Here is a 15,181-nt window from a genome sequence, read left to right as displayed (position 1 = left end):
TAAGAATGAGTCAAACGTGTATGACCTATTCGACGAAAAAGAACAACTTCCTCCCTGCGAACAGATCTGTTCCCTTGGTGTCATTCTCCTAGAGTAGGTTTAATATCATGAAACGTATTGAATGAAGCATTGTTCCATGACGATTGCCATTTAGATAAAATGTATTTGTTTATATAAGGCCTAAAATCGGTATGTGATAATTGTGCCCACCCATGAGTGGTGGGGGCATATAGATTTGGTCTTGTCCGTGCATCCGTGCGTCCGTCCGTCTGTCCGTGCGTCCGTCCGTCCGTCCATCCGTCCGTCCGTCCGAAGTTCGTGACGCGCCTAGCTCGAAAAGTATTTGATATAAATTGATGAAACCTTGCATGAGTCTTTATCATGATATGAACTTGCGCACCTCCTATTTTTCGTCTGGCTCCACCCCCTATTTTTAGAGTTATGGCCCCTGAAATAGTCAAAAATGTACATTTTGACCTTGCGACACGCCTAGCTCAAAAAGCATTTGATATAAATTCACGAAACCTTGCATGAGTCTTAATCATGATATGAATTTGCGCACCTCCTATTTTTCATCTGGCTCCGCCCTCTATTTTTAGAGTTATTGCCCCTGAAATAGTCAAAAATGCACATTTTCACCTTGTGACATGCCTAGCTCAAAAAGAATTTGATTTAGATTCATGAAACCTTGCATGAGTCTTAATCATGATATGAACTTGCGCACCTCCTATTTTTCATCTGGCTCCACCCCCTATTTTCAGAGTTATGGCCCCTGAAATAGTCAAAAATACACATTTTCACCTTGTGACACGCCTAGCTCAAAAAGTATTTGATATAGATTCATGAAACCTTGCAGGAGTCTTAATCATGATATGAACTTGCGCACCTCCTATTTTTCATTTGGGTCTGCCCCCAATTTTCAGAGTTATGGCCCCTGAAGTAGTCAAAAATGCACATTTTCACCTTGTGACATGCCTAGCTCAAAAAGTATTTGATATAGATTCATGAAACCTTGCATGAGTCTTAATCATGATATGAACTTGTGCACCTCCTATTTTTTATTTGGGTCCGCCCCCTATTTTTAGAGTTATGGCCCCTGAAATAGTCAAAAATATATATTTTCACCTTGTGACACACCTAGCTCAAAAAGTATTTAATATAAATGGTTGAGAACTCACATAAGTCTTTATCATGATATTAACTTGCACACCTCTAATTTTTTGGCTGGCTCCACCCCTTATTTTTAAAATTGTGGCCCCTGAAATAGTAAAAATATGCACTTTTTCACCTAATTATATACCTAGCTCAAAAAGTATTTGATGTAAATTCAGGAAACCTTGCTGGAGTCTTTATCGTGATGTGACCTTGCACAATTGGCATTCTTCTTGAGAATCTTAGCTCTTTATTTCAGAGTTATGGCCCTTGAAATAGCCAAAATAGTGGATTTTTTGTTTGTGATGCTCATAGCTCAAAAAGAATAGCGCCTAGAATAATGAATCCTTTTCATAAAATGTTTGTTGAGGCTATACCCCATTAAGACTGCAAACATTTGAATTATTGCCACTTATTTGTGACAAATGTACCAGTGGGGGCACACACTGTGTCCTACAGACACATTCTAGTTTTAAATTAGATTGTGATAATGAAAGGGATTTCTTTGCTGCAGTATCAGCATCCTCGTTTCCATCAATACCAACATGACTGGGAATCCAACAATATATGATAGACATTTTTAAAGATAGTTCATAAAGCCGGAGAAGAATATTTTGAATGAAAGGATTTTCCATATTTCGGTTATAAATTGACTGTAAAACACTATATTTTGATATAAAATTTAGGGCTAAATCAATAGCTTTTGCCGCGGCTGAAAATATTGTTGCATTATTTGGCAAACGTAATTTTGATTGATGAAGGTGGCTGACAGCAGCACACTCAACCTTTGATTAATCTTTTGAACCATCTGTGTACATTGCAAAATAGTCATTATATTTGGACTTGAATATTTCAGGGTTTGTTTCAGACTTCCTGAAGGCAGTTTTCATATCAAAAAGAACTGTAGGGGAACTAAGGGTTCATGGTGGTGTATCTGGCATTGAATCTTATTTAATACCATCGAAATCAAAGTCAGTTTCATTCAAAGAAGATTTTATGCGAAATCCAAACTGTTTTGATTTGGTTTTTTTTCTCATATGAATCAAAGTACTTGGGTTTAAAATTGATTCTATGAGCAGGACTAAATTTGTTTGCATCTACTCTCAAAGCATATTGTAATGAATGAAAGTTGCACGTGATATTTTAGCGAAACGACAATAGTGTAAGGGAACATTTATAATTTGCATTTCAGATTTTGGCTGATATATACACATTACATAAATAAAGATGAGTGACTTATGATAACAAACTATTTTTTAAGAATAAAAAAAAAATCAAATATGCCAACTTTTGTGATTTTTACATAAATCTGACCTTTGACCTTGACCTTGAATATCCAGTTTGCCCTTCAGTCCTTTTTGATGAATTTCTTATTGCTGTCATTGTTGGACATATATACATTCACTGACAATCAGATAGTAACTGTAATTAATCAGTGAAAAAAAAACTGGTAGACGTAAACTTTACCCTACCCCCTAATATTTTTACAAGTGAGTTTTACTTCCCCTATCACAAACATAAGTGAACAAAATATAGATAGGCACGGCTTTGACACTTAAGAAATGGGTTTTCATGCAGGATATGAAATATTGTTTCCAAAAATGTATAAACTTCTTTTGGCCTTAATTGTTGCAATAAATGTCCGTGAGCTCTCGGACCATATGTTAAAATTTTGCTAGTGTACATCAAGCGATATGCACTGTCTTTGAAAACGTAATTTTAGTATGTGTGATAGCTCTTTATATCATGTTAATGATAAAACATTTCTGTACTTACAGGATATCCGCTATTTTGAAAAATATTTCTTTAAATATTTCTTTCTATCTTTTCTTTTTACCAAAATTGAATGCTACATATTATGGCTAATTATGTACCATTTAACCAAACAGATTCTACTTTTTGCGAAAAACAAATTTCGCCCTTTATTTTGACTGACATTTGCCTAAATCTGATGTAAGATGTACAATGGGGTTGGGGTCTGTAATTTCAAATATCTATATGTATTACCATGCGTTGTGCACCAAGGCTCCATTCTTGGGTCTCTGCTTTTATTTTTAATTTACGTAAATGACATGGAAGGTGTTGTAAATAAAACATTTTTATTGTATGCAGATGATTCTTCCATTTTAGTGTCTGACAAATGTAAACTAGAAATTGAGCGTTTGGTAACCCAGGATCTTGAACTAGTTAGTAACTGGTTAGTTGACAACAAATTGTCATTACACCTAGAGAAAACAGAAGCAATTTTATTTGGCTCAAAGTCCAGTTTAAAGAAGGATTCTAACCTTCATATAGTATGTAATGGTACGGTGATTAAGCACATCGACTCTGTTAAATATCTGGGTGCTATACTGGATCAATGTTTGAGATATGAGACTATGGCTACATCAATCATTAAAAGTGCAAATGCAAGACTTAGGTTTCTGTACAGAAAGCAACAGTTTTTATCATTGTACACTAAGAAAATGCTAATCATGTCCTTGATCCAATGTCACTTTGACTATGCCTGCTCTGTATGGTACTATGGTATTTCTCAGAGTCTGAAGAACAGGCTCCAGGTTACTCAAAACAAGATTATTAGGTTTGTCCTTAGACTTGATAAAAGAAGTCACTTCTTACAGTTGGGCTGGTTACCTGTTACAAGAAGAGTCGAACAAATCACTCTAAAGTACGTTTTTAAAAAACATTCAGGTTCTGTCCCTTAATGCATGAATGAGTATTTTACTCGAGCCAGTTCTGTAAATAGTCATAATACCAAGTTTAGCAAAGGGTCATGTTTCAGTGTACCTGAAGTCAAAGGATTTGGTAAAAAGTCATTCTGCTACAATAATTGTTCCTTGTGGAATAATTTGCCACATGATGTTAAAAATTCTGAAAACATGCAGCAGTTCAATGTTTTAGTTAAAAATCATCTTCTACATAGCTTGTAGTTACATTTGCTTTTTTTTTAGATTTCTACTGATATTCTTTTACTGTGATTCCTATTTCAAACTGCTGATAAATTTGCTCAAGATACCATTATTTACTACAAAGTTGTTGTGCCTTGCTACGATATGTCCTCATTCATCCAGGACCACAATGGAAATAAGGGGATTCACATTCCCCTTTTTTGTGTCATCCTGGGTGTATGAATACATCTCCTGGTACACTTTGCAATTATTGGTATTTTATGTTAGTAATGATTCTCAATTGCCTTTTCCTAGTCATTGTATATGTGATATTTGAAATTTTTAATTTGTGTTGTATCATACCGTGTATGTTATATACTGAAATAAATTGATCAATTAATTTAAACTGGTTTTGTTCCGATACTTTCTAACTGATAAATATGATGATAAGCTACAATAGAAAAAAAAGTTTTCAACGTATATAGATAATATAAATTAAAACATAAACAACAAAAACTATCAAACTTTATTAGTTTTTAAACGTTTTTTTTTTCTAAATAAATCTCTTATATGCACGGTGACCCCATTTTTCCATTTTGAAGCATTCCTGTGTGTCATTAAAGCTGCTAAATATTTTTATCTTCAGGTCAGATTTTTTTGTCGATTTAAATATTTTTTTCCCATTGAAAATAAGTTAGGTTTGGTTATTATGTCAACATGTAAAAATGAAAGAGATTTGTTAGTGACATTTATACTTACATAATACTGATATCACCTTGTATTCATAGTAACCTGTAAGACCTGAAATTCCTATAACATAAAGTTGAATATTATATTACACAACTTCAGGAATGCTTAAACAGTGGACGGAGAATATGCCCTATAAGTTCGGTAACCTGTGCTTTTTCTTCTTTTGTTTGTCATAGAAACTAATCAGAGTATGAAAAAAATCTTAACGGTAGAGAAAACGATCCTACATCCTTAAGTCACCTTTTGCAACATTCTGTTTGTAACTGACAGCGAATCTACACATCACAACTGAATGACCCTTTACAATCCCGTCCTCATAATAACACCAAATAAATAAAGAAAGGTTCGTAACTCTTGATATCATTTTGATGAAATTATTCCCCGTTTTGAATTTGTTTCAATAAAATTATGTTTGCGATTAGCGTCTCTTTAACATCATAAGTAAATGATTTTACAATTATCTTTACTATAGTTATAATATACTAATATTTTATTCAAATAGAACTGACTAAGTTTAAAAAACCGTAATGGTATTTGATAATTTTGTACTTGAGCAGATTTTTTTTTCAGTTTTTCTTTCAGCTTGATCATTTCGGCCTGGGTGGTTCCAATACTCCCGCTTTAAAAGCTTTGGGTATTGTTTAATCCCTTGGATATGGTGCCTGCTTTTTGGCAGTGTCTGTGATACGCAGGCTGTATAACCACAGATCCCCTCACGAAATTCTAGTTTGTTTAGTTATGCCAGTTGTTTTCTCGTTTAGGGCACAAACATTATTTTATCATGGAATTGAACTCTGTGCATCATTGAAGGTTCCATGTGCACCGAATACATCTCCGGATGTCTCTAAATTACATTCTGGTACTTATAACATGTGTAAATGTTCAGTTCTGCTCAACCCGGGGCTAGAGGGCGTGGACGGTAGCTTGCACTTCCACTACCGTCCATGAATAGGCTCAATCAAACCGAGCCTGCAACATTTTCGTTTATGTCGTTTTGGGCGACCTGTGGTTTTCCACATTATTTTCTTTTATTTTAAACAAGCCAATCATTTGTTTCCCTTGTGTTTCATAGTATAACTTATCTACCCATAGGTTTAGGGTTAACATTACCCCGCCCCATACCAACCCATATTTAATTCATAGTTTCAGTTACTTGTGTGTTTGAAGTCGGCATTTATTTTCCTATTATAACTTTACCATTTATGTTCCTATTATACCTTTACTACCTTTACCATTTCCTCCCATTTTCTAGTTTTGTTTTCTTTGCGGTCTCTTCTCTTTAGTAATGTTCATGTTGGAACAGTGTTTCACATTACAATACAGATTTTTGGAAGAACATAATTATTTATGATTACATCTTAATCGTACAATTACTTTCCAGAGAGAGGCGATAACAGAACAATGAACAAAGTGAACGTCCATGTACTACAGGGGCAAATTCTAATGATTACAGTGGCAGATGTCGATAATTATTCATACGCGTCCATACAAGACACCCTTTTCTACCCTAGCGTTGTAAATGCTGACATCAAAGATGTAAACGACTCATTACACAGTAAACCACTTGCCTCTGCAATACAAAATGAGTATGTAGACAACAGTTACGAAGAATTACCCAGCCAACGTGAAGACAATCATTAGTAAAGTCAACCTGATAAAAAGCTGGAGACTTCTACGGCATAATGAAAGTTTGATTGACTAGTATCTAAAGCGTTCATGGAATACTAGTTCTCATATTAATTGTTTCTAAATATATACAGTACATAACTATTTTCCAAACGGCCATGCTGGGATAAATCTATCCGTAAACGGTATTGATGTAAAAAGTAATAATATGTATCTACAATGAACAACCTTTCGGAACTAAGTGCGTATTGTAAAATGAAATAAATACTTGTCCATTTTACTTTCTATTTAATACATGTCTTAAAATGTATGGTATCGTTTTTAACTGCTTTAATTTGTATATTTGTTTCTAATCACCATTTGTATTTCGAAGTACATACATGTTTTATGTTAAAAGGTTTGAGACATTTTAAAAATTTCTATTTTTAAACCCCAGAAGGTAGGCATATTAAAACCGCACTGTCCGTCGGTCTGTGCGTGCGTGCGTGCGTCCGTCCGTCCGTCTGCCATCCATAAAGGGATTTTGAAATAACTTGGCATAATTGTTATCCATAATGTGACGACGTGTCATGCACAAGACCAAGACTCCTAGCTTCAAGGTCAAGGTCACATTTAGAGGTCAAAGGTTGACAGTGTCTGTTTCGCGTCCGGTCCATACCTCCGCCACCCATGAAGGGATTTTGAAATAACTTGGCATAAATGTTTACTATAATGAGACGACGTGTCATGCGCAAGACCCGGACGCCTAGCTCCAAAGTCAAGGTCACACTGTTTTGTGTCCGGTCCATAACTCTGCCATTGATGAAGGGATTTTGAAATTACTTGGTATTAATGATTTCCACAATGAGATGACGTGTCATGCGCAAGATCCAGATCCCTAGCTCTAAGGTAAAGGGCACACTCAGAGGTTAAAGATTAACATGGTCTGTTTTTTGTCCAGCCAGTAACTCTTTTAAAACTACTTGGCATACATCTTCCCTATATTGAGATAACATGTCATGTGCAAGACCCAGACCCCTAGCTCCAAGGTGGTTCTTGTCTGGTCAATAATGCCAGTTATCAAGGGATTTGAAACTAATTTGACACAAATGTTGACCATATTGAGAAGGTGTGTTACGCTTATAAACCGGGTCTCTTGGGTCAAGGTCAATGTCACGAAATGATGTGTTATGTTTTTGTGCAGACAACTGTAGCATTCTTGGGCATGCTTCGGGGGCATTTGTCACCAGTAGTGATAACTATTGTTTTCTACTGTTGTTTTTCTGTTTTGTCGCATACTTGATACTTAACAAAATATATGATATTGAAATGTTTCTATAAGTGTCTATTTATCTTATCATTATTTACTATTATGTCGTTCAATCTTGATACATAATATAACATATAGTATCTTTTTCTAAATGTTTAAAATGTTGTTTTTTTCAGATAATATTTTGTCTTAAGTAAATATTACTCAATACATGAAAAAATTATTAAAATATACCAAAATAAATTTTGTCAAAAATAAGGCTTGTTTGCTTTGTTCTCGGTGCTTCCGAGGGATCTACTTTCCAGATTTTATTTACTTCACAACAGCGGGTGTTAAGTGCTGTGTGGCGGCCGTAAAAAGTCGCCCCGACTTCATCTCAGTGTTGTTATATTTTCTGGTCCTTCGGGATCATTGATTTCAGGTCATTTAGATTTGAAGATTGAATACTGCTTAAGCCGGTGCTAGGGGGCGTGAGCAGTGTTGCATATTCCATTACTGCTCATGAACAGACTCAATAAAACCGAGTCTGCAATTTTCGCTGTTTACTTTGTTCTCGGTGCTTCCGAGGGATCTACTTTCCAGATTTTTTTTTTTGTATTTTACAAGCAAATATGAACAGGAAGAAAAAAAGTCCGTATTGTACCTTTTGCATTGTAAACCTGTCGGACAATTTTCATTTAATATACATCACCTGACACAGTTATATAAAAAGCGCACATAAAAACTATACTATTTTCTATCTAAACACCGATTTTCGATCGATAACAAAACAAGAAATAAAACGGCGGAGGTGTATAATAAAAGGGTCATTACAAGAGTACCTAGATCTGGGATTTTGTATTCGGCTGTCGTAGATTTTGCAAGGATGGGTCACACTTGCTTGCACGCCTAATGAGATCAGATATAGAAAAATCATCTGGAGCCGAATACAGCATTCCAGATCGAGCTACCATTGTGTCTGTTTTCTGCCCAAATGTCGTTAAACGTGATTAAAAATAGAATTATGAAATTCCGCTCTGTCTGCTACTTTCAGAAAATTACATGATTTATCTCTTATAGGCTATATACCAATAAAAGAAATTGTTCTCTTTTTCATATAAAATTCAGCTACTCCGCCGTAGACCCATTTTCCACAAGATATCAATATGAAAATTTATATCAAAATGATTTTCGTTTCCGTATGCCGAGTCCAGGTTTTATTCTACGTTTTCCAGATAAATGACGTTACGCCAATACTTCCGCTTGATCAAACGTGCAGAATAACCTTTATAATTCGGCCGCCAGAAAGAGTACAACATAAAATTCAAGTAGGTTGAAGCTGTCCAGAAATAAGACAACTTACGATTATAAGATGGTGACTAACTTCCAAATTCATTATAATAATAGTATAAACAATTAGATCTCGTAAAATGTAGGACACTAACTAATGAAGCAGATATCTTATTTCTATGTATGTCAGCAATTGAATTTCACTACGAATAGTTTTCATTGTAATTCATACAATATTGTAGGCATTGTAAGTTTCATACGGTCAACTTGAATTTTGTTCCGGTAAGAAAGGTTCATTTTGCTAATAAACATTTGTGGAACCGGATTATTTAATCTGTTAACGATGCAACAATTCTCGTGTTAATTATATGAGCAGGAATTATACGTGCAGCAATTAACACATTTGGGAAAATATGACATATTCTTTAGTATAATTATATTTTCATTGTTTGTGGCAATTTTGACAATGGCGGCCGTCTTGATGTTATTTATTTATGTACTTCGAACGGTAACCGACCAACGAATAACAGCTTTCGTCATGGTAATCCGTTAAGTGACCCAGTTATAACGATAACTATTAGCGGTATCCAGGTCACAGAAGGTGAAGAGTTAATACAAAAATCAACGAGCGTTATCGATGCGCTAGGCGAAGAGGTCTCTCAAAATGTGCTTATCACTGGTGCTACACGATTACCGCCTAGATTACGCGACAGACCTCCATTAATGAAGGTCAGTTTCCAAAATGTCGAAGAGAAGGTTTTGGTGCATTCACTACAAACGTGTTTACATAAAAAAGTTGCAAATCACACGCTGAAAGGTTAATCGAACTCAATGCAAGGGCGGTAATTAAAAACTTACCACAAGGTCAACCCTGCGTGTTGATGCAAATGGCAGGATCAAACCAAAAACCCATCAAGTACAGGATTCCCAAAGACAATAGTAGGGAACAACCCGTCCCAATGACAATTTTATATTAGCACACCTTAACGTTTGTGGATGGACCAAAGAAAATTCGAGGCTACGAGAAGGTATTATTCTTAGCATCAACGCAGATATATTTCCAATTTGTGAGACACATCTAGCAGATCAAAATACGGTATCTGTTTCTGGATATAAGTGGTTTAGGTTTAACATTTTTGTTATGTTTTTGGTTAAACGGAATTTTTCAACAGTATTTCAGTCATGTAACGGCGGGCAGTTAACCTAACCAGTGTTCCTGGATTCTGTACAAGTACAAACCTGTTTTCCGCAAGTAACTGCCAACTTCTCCACATGAATTATCAGAGGTGGAGGACGAATGAGTTCAGACACGATGTCTTTTATCAAATCGTCACGGAGAACATACCAGGAATCGAACCCGCGATCCGTAGACCAACGCTCTCCCTACTGAGCTAAGCGGGCGGGCTCTAGGTTTAACAGATCTAAAATAAATGTAAATGTACCGAAACCATCGGGCAGAGTTGGTGTGCTTGTGAAGAACTTGATTTTTTATATATTCGAGGTTTCGTGATAGATAAATCATACGAGGGCATCTTGGGTTTAATGTTTTCCAATAAATTTACAGATTATGAATTCATCATATATTCTTGCTACCTGCCACCCGAAAACTCGACAAGAGGCAGAGACGCACACAGCTTTTTCACGCACTTATTATCCCAGTTATAGTTAACAGTGAAAGTGATAGCATTTTAATTGCGGCAGATTTCAACTCACGAATAGGATCGTTGTCTGATACAATAACTGAAATAGACAACTTACCAGCGCGTAAAGTTTTAGACCGTTCCATAAATCAACATGGTCATGATTTTATAGAATTTTTAAATGATTCTAAATGCTGTGTCTTGAATGGGAGATTTGACGATAATTACGATAATTTTACTTTGGTGGCCCGTAAAGGAAAATCTGTTGTTGACTACATTTGTGTTTCCCACGATACTTTCGGATATATAGAGAGTACTATGTTAAATATGGACTGAACGAAAGTAGCAGAATAACATGGTTTTGTTTTTTTGTTTTTAGAGACGCGTTGGATAATCTCAAGATCGGAAAGAGTTCATAAAACTGTTTATGTATTACATCAGTTCCATTAAATGGAATAATTTTGACTTCTGAATGATAAGGATTTAAAAGAATATATACGTTTGATTTCTATTCAGGTCTATTCAAACTTCATATATCTGCTGTATTCCCAGTTACTGTGAAATCATTAGTGGTGGACTAATTGAAGAAGCCACTACATGAACGACATCCTACCCAACAAATAAAATTCACATTTATATTATCTTTAAATGGTATTAATATCTGTATGAAAGCTGTTTTGACCAAAACCAAGAGATTCAATGCCAAAGAAATTAAATGAATGCAGAGTATGCTTAGAAAAAAATCTTCCTGTTTTCCACCTTTGAATAATAATACTGCGAATATTCATGTGCATTGTATCAATACGGAAAGACATACTCATTTATGCAAATGAAATATTGGTCAGGGTTTAACGTTTAAAAGGTTTACCGACAAAATGAATAAGTGTTTTTTTTTGTCTATTATGCGAATAACGAAGTGTAACGTATAAGGAATTAAATATCGATTAGTCAACTACACCAATAATGACTTAATTGAATATTTGCCAACGATGTGTAATAGCCAGCCTTCACTTTATTTAAGAAATAATTTATAGCAAAATCGTGTTTTAACATTTTTTATACACGATTGGTGGTAATACGTCGGGCGTAATAATTTCACGAGAGCGTAGCTTTAGTGAAATTATTTCGAACGACGTATAATCGCCCGAGTGTATAAATAGTGTTCATATGAGTTATTTCGATTCTAATATATCTTTTACTGTACACTTTAGATAAAATGTTACGGAACTGTTTATTGGTGCATGTATGGCGCCAAAAGGTAGATGGTTACGACCCTTTGTTTATACACGCCAGGACTGAAAATGGTTATACGTCTTGTGGAACAGTTCCATTAGGGCGCAAATGTTGGCGAATTATTGGGCACACCTAATAACCAACTCTGTGACTGTATGAATTAAATAAGACAGTTATGCATAATGCTATGTAACATTTCGTTACAAGTAAAATATAATGATCAAATTTGAACGCGCTATTTCTTGTACATGGCGCTAAATACCACGTCGACGTCGACGTGACAGCAACATTATACCGTTGTGATGATAGAAGCGTAGACATATTAGAAATTTGATTTCTGAACATTTGAATAGACAGTTATTCTGTCATATTACTTTGCTAGAAATTTAACCGTGTGCGGTGTAAATTCTTAGGAGTGTAATGAATTGAGTAAAGCGATATCCTTTAACATTATCATATTATATTCCCTTTGTAATGACATATCATATAAATAATGCAAGAAAATGTTAAATTGTTGAGGTGCGGGCGAAGCGGTTCTAAGGTTTCCTTTATATATATACACAGAGATCACTTTTGCCCTAATGCCGTATCGACGTACCTACAGGCACGGTTATATAACAACAAAACTTTCAAGGTCTTACCGAGAATGCATCCGGGTTCGAAATCGCGAGAATTGCTTCTTCTGTGTGTAATTGTGTCAGCGGAAAAGAGAATTAACTGCATTTGAATAAAGATAGGGCGCTAAGGTGATAAAATGGAATGCTTAAAGGCGTTTCTCCTTATTCTACAATTAAATGATTGAATATGACGGGAAATTCATCGACATTGTAAGACAAGTAATTATGTCATGACGATTTGCTTTTCATCCGGTCTTGAGTGTGAAATCTAGAAGGTTTCAAAATAGAATAACAATTATACAGCTTTTCAACATGAATGAATACATGACGAATACATGACACTTGAATGTACACGGTCATAAAAACAAATGTGTTACGGAGTTACTCATATAAAACAATGAATATAGTTTCAAGCAACATATTTTTTATTATTAATTGGTATTCATACATCTGTTGATATTTAACTTCCTTATTTTACCATGTTAATAAAGGTTACAAGATGGAAACAAGGAAATGTTTAAAGTCATTCCTGTATCTACTGCTTCCTTTTTATGGCACACCATGTAAGTATAATAAATTCTTACGTAATTAAATATTTTTCTTAAATTATTTCTTTTCTTTCGTGTTCTATGATATACTTGTTTTGTCTTGTTTTCTGTTATTGTTATTTTGTCTATGCTTTTTGTAGAATTCAATTATCTGTAGAATTCAATTATCTGCAGAAATATATAACACACTGCTCTTAGTTTTTCGTTTCGCAAAAGCTGTGTTCTTGTTAATGTTTGGTATTTTTCTTTCTTTAAAATGTATGTACTGTAGAAAAGCGTATTTATTTGTGTTGTTACGGCAGTCATTATCATCAGATATACTTAAATTAAATCTATGTTTACTTATTAGTTGTATTAGAATATTTAACCATCAACTATTTATTGTAGATTTCTTAAGCAACTTTCAGTTATGTCTTTCTACGTAAACAAATAATACATACAAATGCGTCAAATCTTTAAACTACTAAGTGAAGACAAGACAAACGAGGATATTTTTTTTACATATTAGGAAATGCTTCCTTCCAAGACGCTCTTCCGTTTCAGACAAAATTGCAATAAAAAATATTTGTTGAAATGATGTGTGTATGATTGTGTTGACGTGTTATCTGAAAAGCATTCAGTGCTTTAATTTGTTACAGTCAATCACTGCGATATCAGAGCGATGAAGGCTCATGTGCATTTTAATTCCGTAAATGAGATAAGTAAATATATGTAAAATGAACTTAAGATTACTGTAAGATTAGAATTCCATACTTTAGCTTTAGCCATGCAGCAATCAAGAGCGTTGTTACATTAAGCAGAGTGTTAACGTCCCTACCAGAAAGGCGTTTCCGGTGGTTTCACCAGGGCTTATACCTGGGTGTGCTGTAAATGGCATCATTACGAACCACATTATGATATAGATTTGTGTACAAGTTTTTACTTTAATCTCATGTAAAACATGGTCAAAACAACTAAAAAGCTTGATAAATGCGCTTGAATCTAATAGCGAAGTTCCAAATTAAAAAAAAAGTTATTAGACGAGAATTACACTATAGTAGTAAACATAAACCGTAATTCTTAATGCTGTTCACGTCTGAAACGCCCTTACGACTTTTAGGTTACTGAGCTACAATTACCGCGCTTCCTTACATAGGGGCCTATGAGAAACAAATCTAACATAATTGTAAGTGCTTTTTTTCTGCGAGCTATTTGAGAATATGAACTTTTTTCGCTAACGTTATGAAACAATTATCTTCTATCAATCTAAAATTTATATAAACCTATACGTTTCTACGTTCTGCTTTTTTTTAAATCACTGAATAAACAAGTAAGCACAAAAAAAATCATAGTCCTGATGACGTATAAAAATCACTAAATAACTTATCATCAGATGTTTTTAACAAAGCTTTATACAGTACTCCTAGCTTGAGTGAATCATGTCATATCATTTCAATATCTGTCGTTCAATTCATCATGTGCCCTTATATGTACAACGAAGGAGGTTATACCACTTTTCCGTCACAAAGTCATGAAATTAAAAGAAATTATGTTCCTTCAAACAGGGATGAGTGTATTAAATACAATATCGCTGTACGCCTTGTAAATAAAATAATAATGGGTAAAACATCTTATTTCATTTAGTGACAAATATCTTTTTGTAATCAAGCTATTTGATCAGGAAAATAGTTTTGTGTTACATGTACATGTTTTGACGTTTAAAAACATTTTTTAAATTTGTTTATGTACTTTCTAAATGCATTAAAAAGACACGTTTCTCTGAGAAATTTAGCGAATAAAGTTTCACAGAGTTAATTATATCTAACATCATTAAATGTTATATAAATTAATTGAAAAGTCCATGTTCTAGTGCCTAGAACGATAGCATGAATTTTATTTCTTTCTACAGCCTCCCAGCCGCTTGGTCACATTGGTTGTTTCAACATAAGATCATTTCCTAAAATAGATTTCAAGTACTTTACAACCTCAATGACTGGTTCTGCGTGTATGGAATCATGTCAGTATGTAAGCTTGAGATATGCAGCGACAAAGGTAAAATAATGTTTATTTAATAAATATAATTAGCTTTACTGACTGTCGTTTTTGTATACACCTAATTTTACAGCCAAAACACACCCTTATATAACAAACGTTTGTTATTCTTACTTTTTATATGGTTCTGGATGTAAATACATTATACTTCTTACTGCATCATGCAGTTTGTTGATTA

The sequence above is a fragment of the Mercenaria mercenaria genome, chromosome 7 (assembly GCF_021730395.1).
Source record: "Mercenaria mercenaria strain notata chromosome 7, MADL_Memer_1, whole genome shotgun sequence".
Taxonomy (NCBI): domain Eukaryota; kingdom Metazoa; phylum Mollusca; class Bivalvia; order Venerida; family Veneridae; genus Mercenaria; species Mercenaria mercenaria.
The sequence above is the reverse complement of the archived record's forward strand: the minus strand, read 5'-3'. Positions refer to the sequence as shown.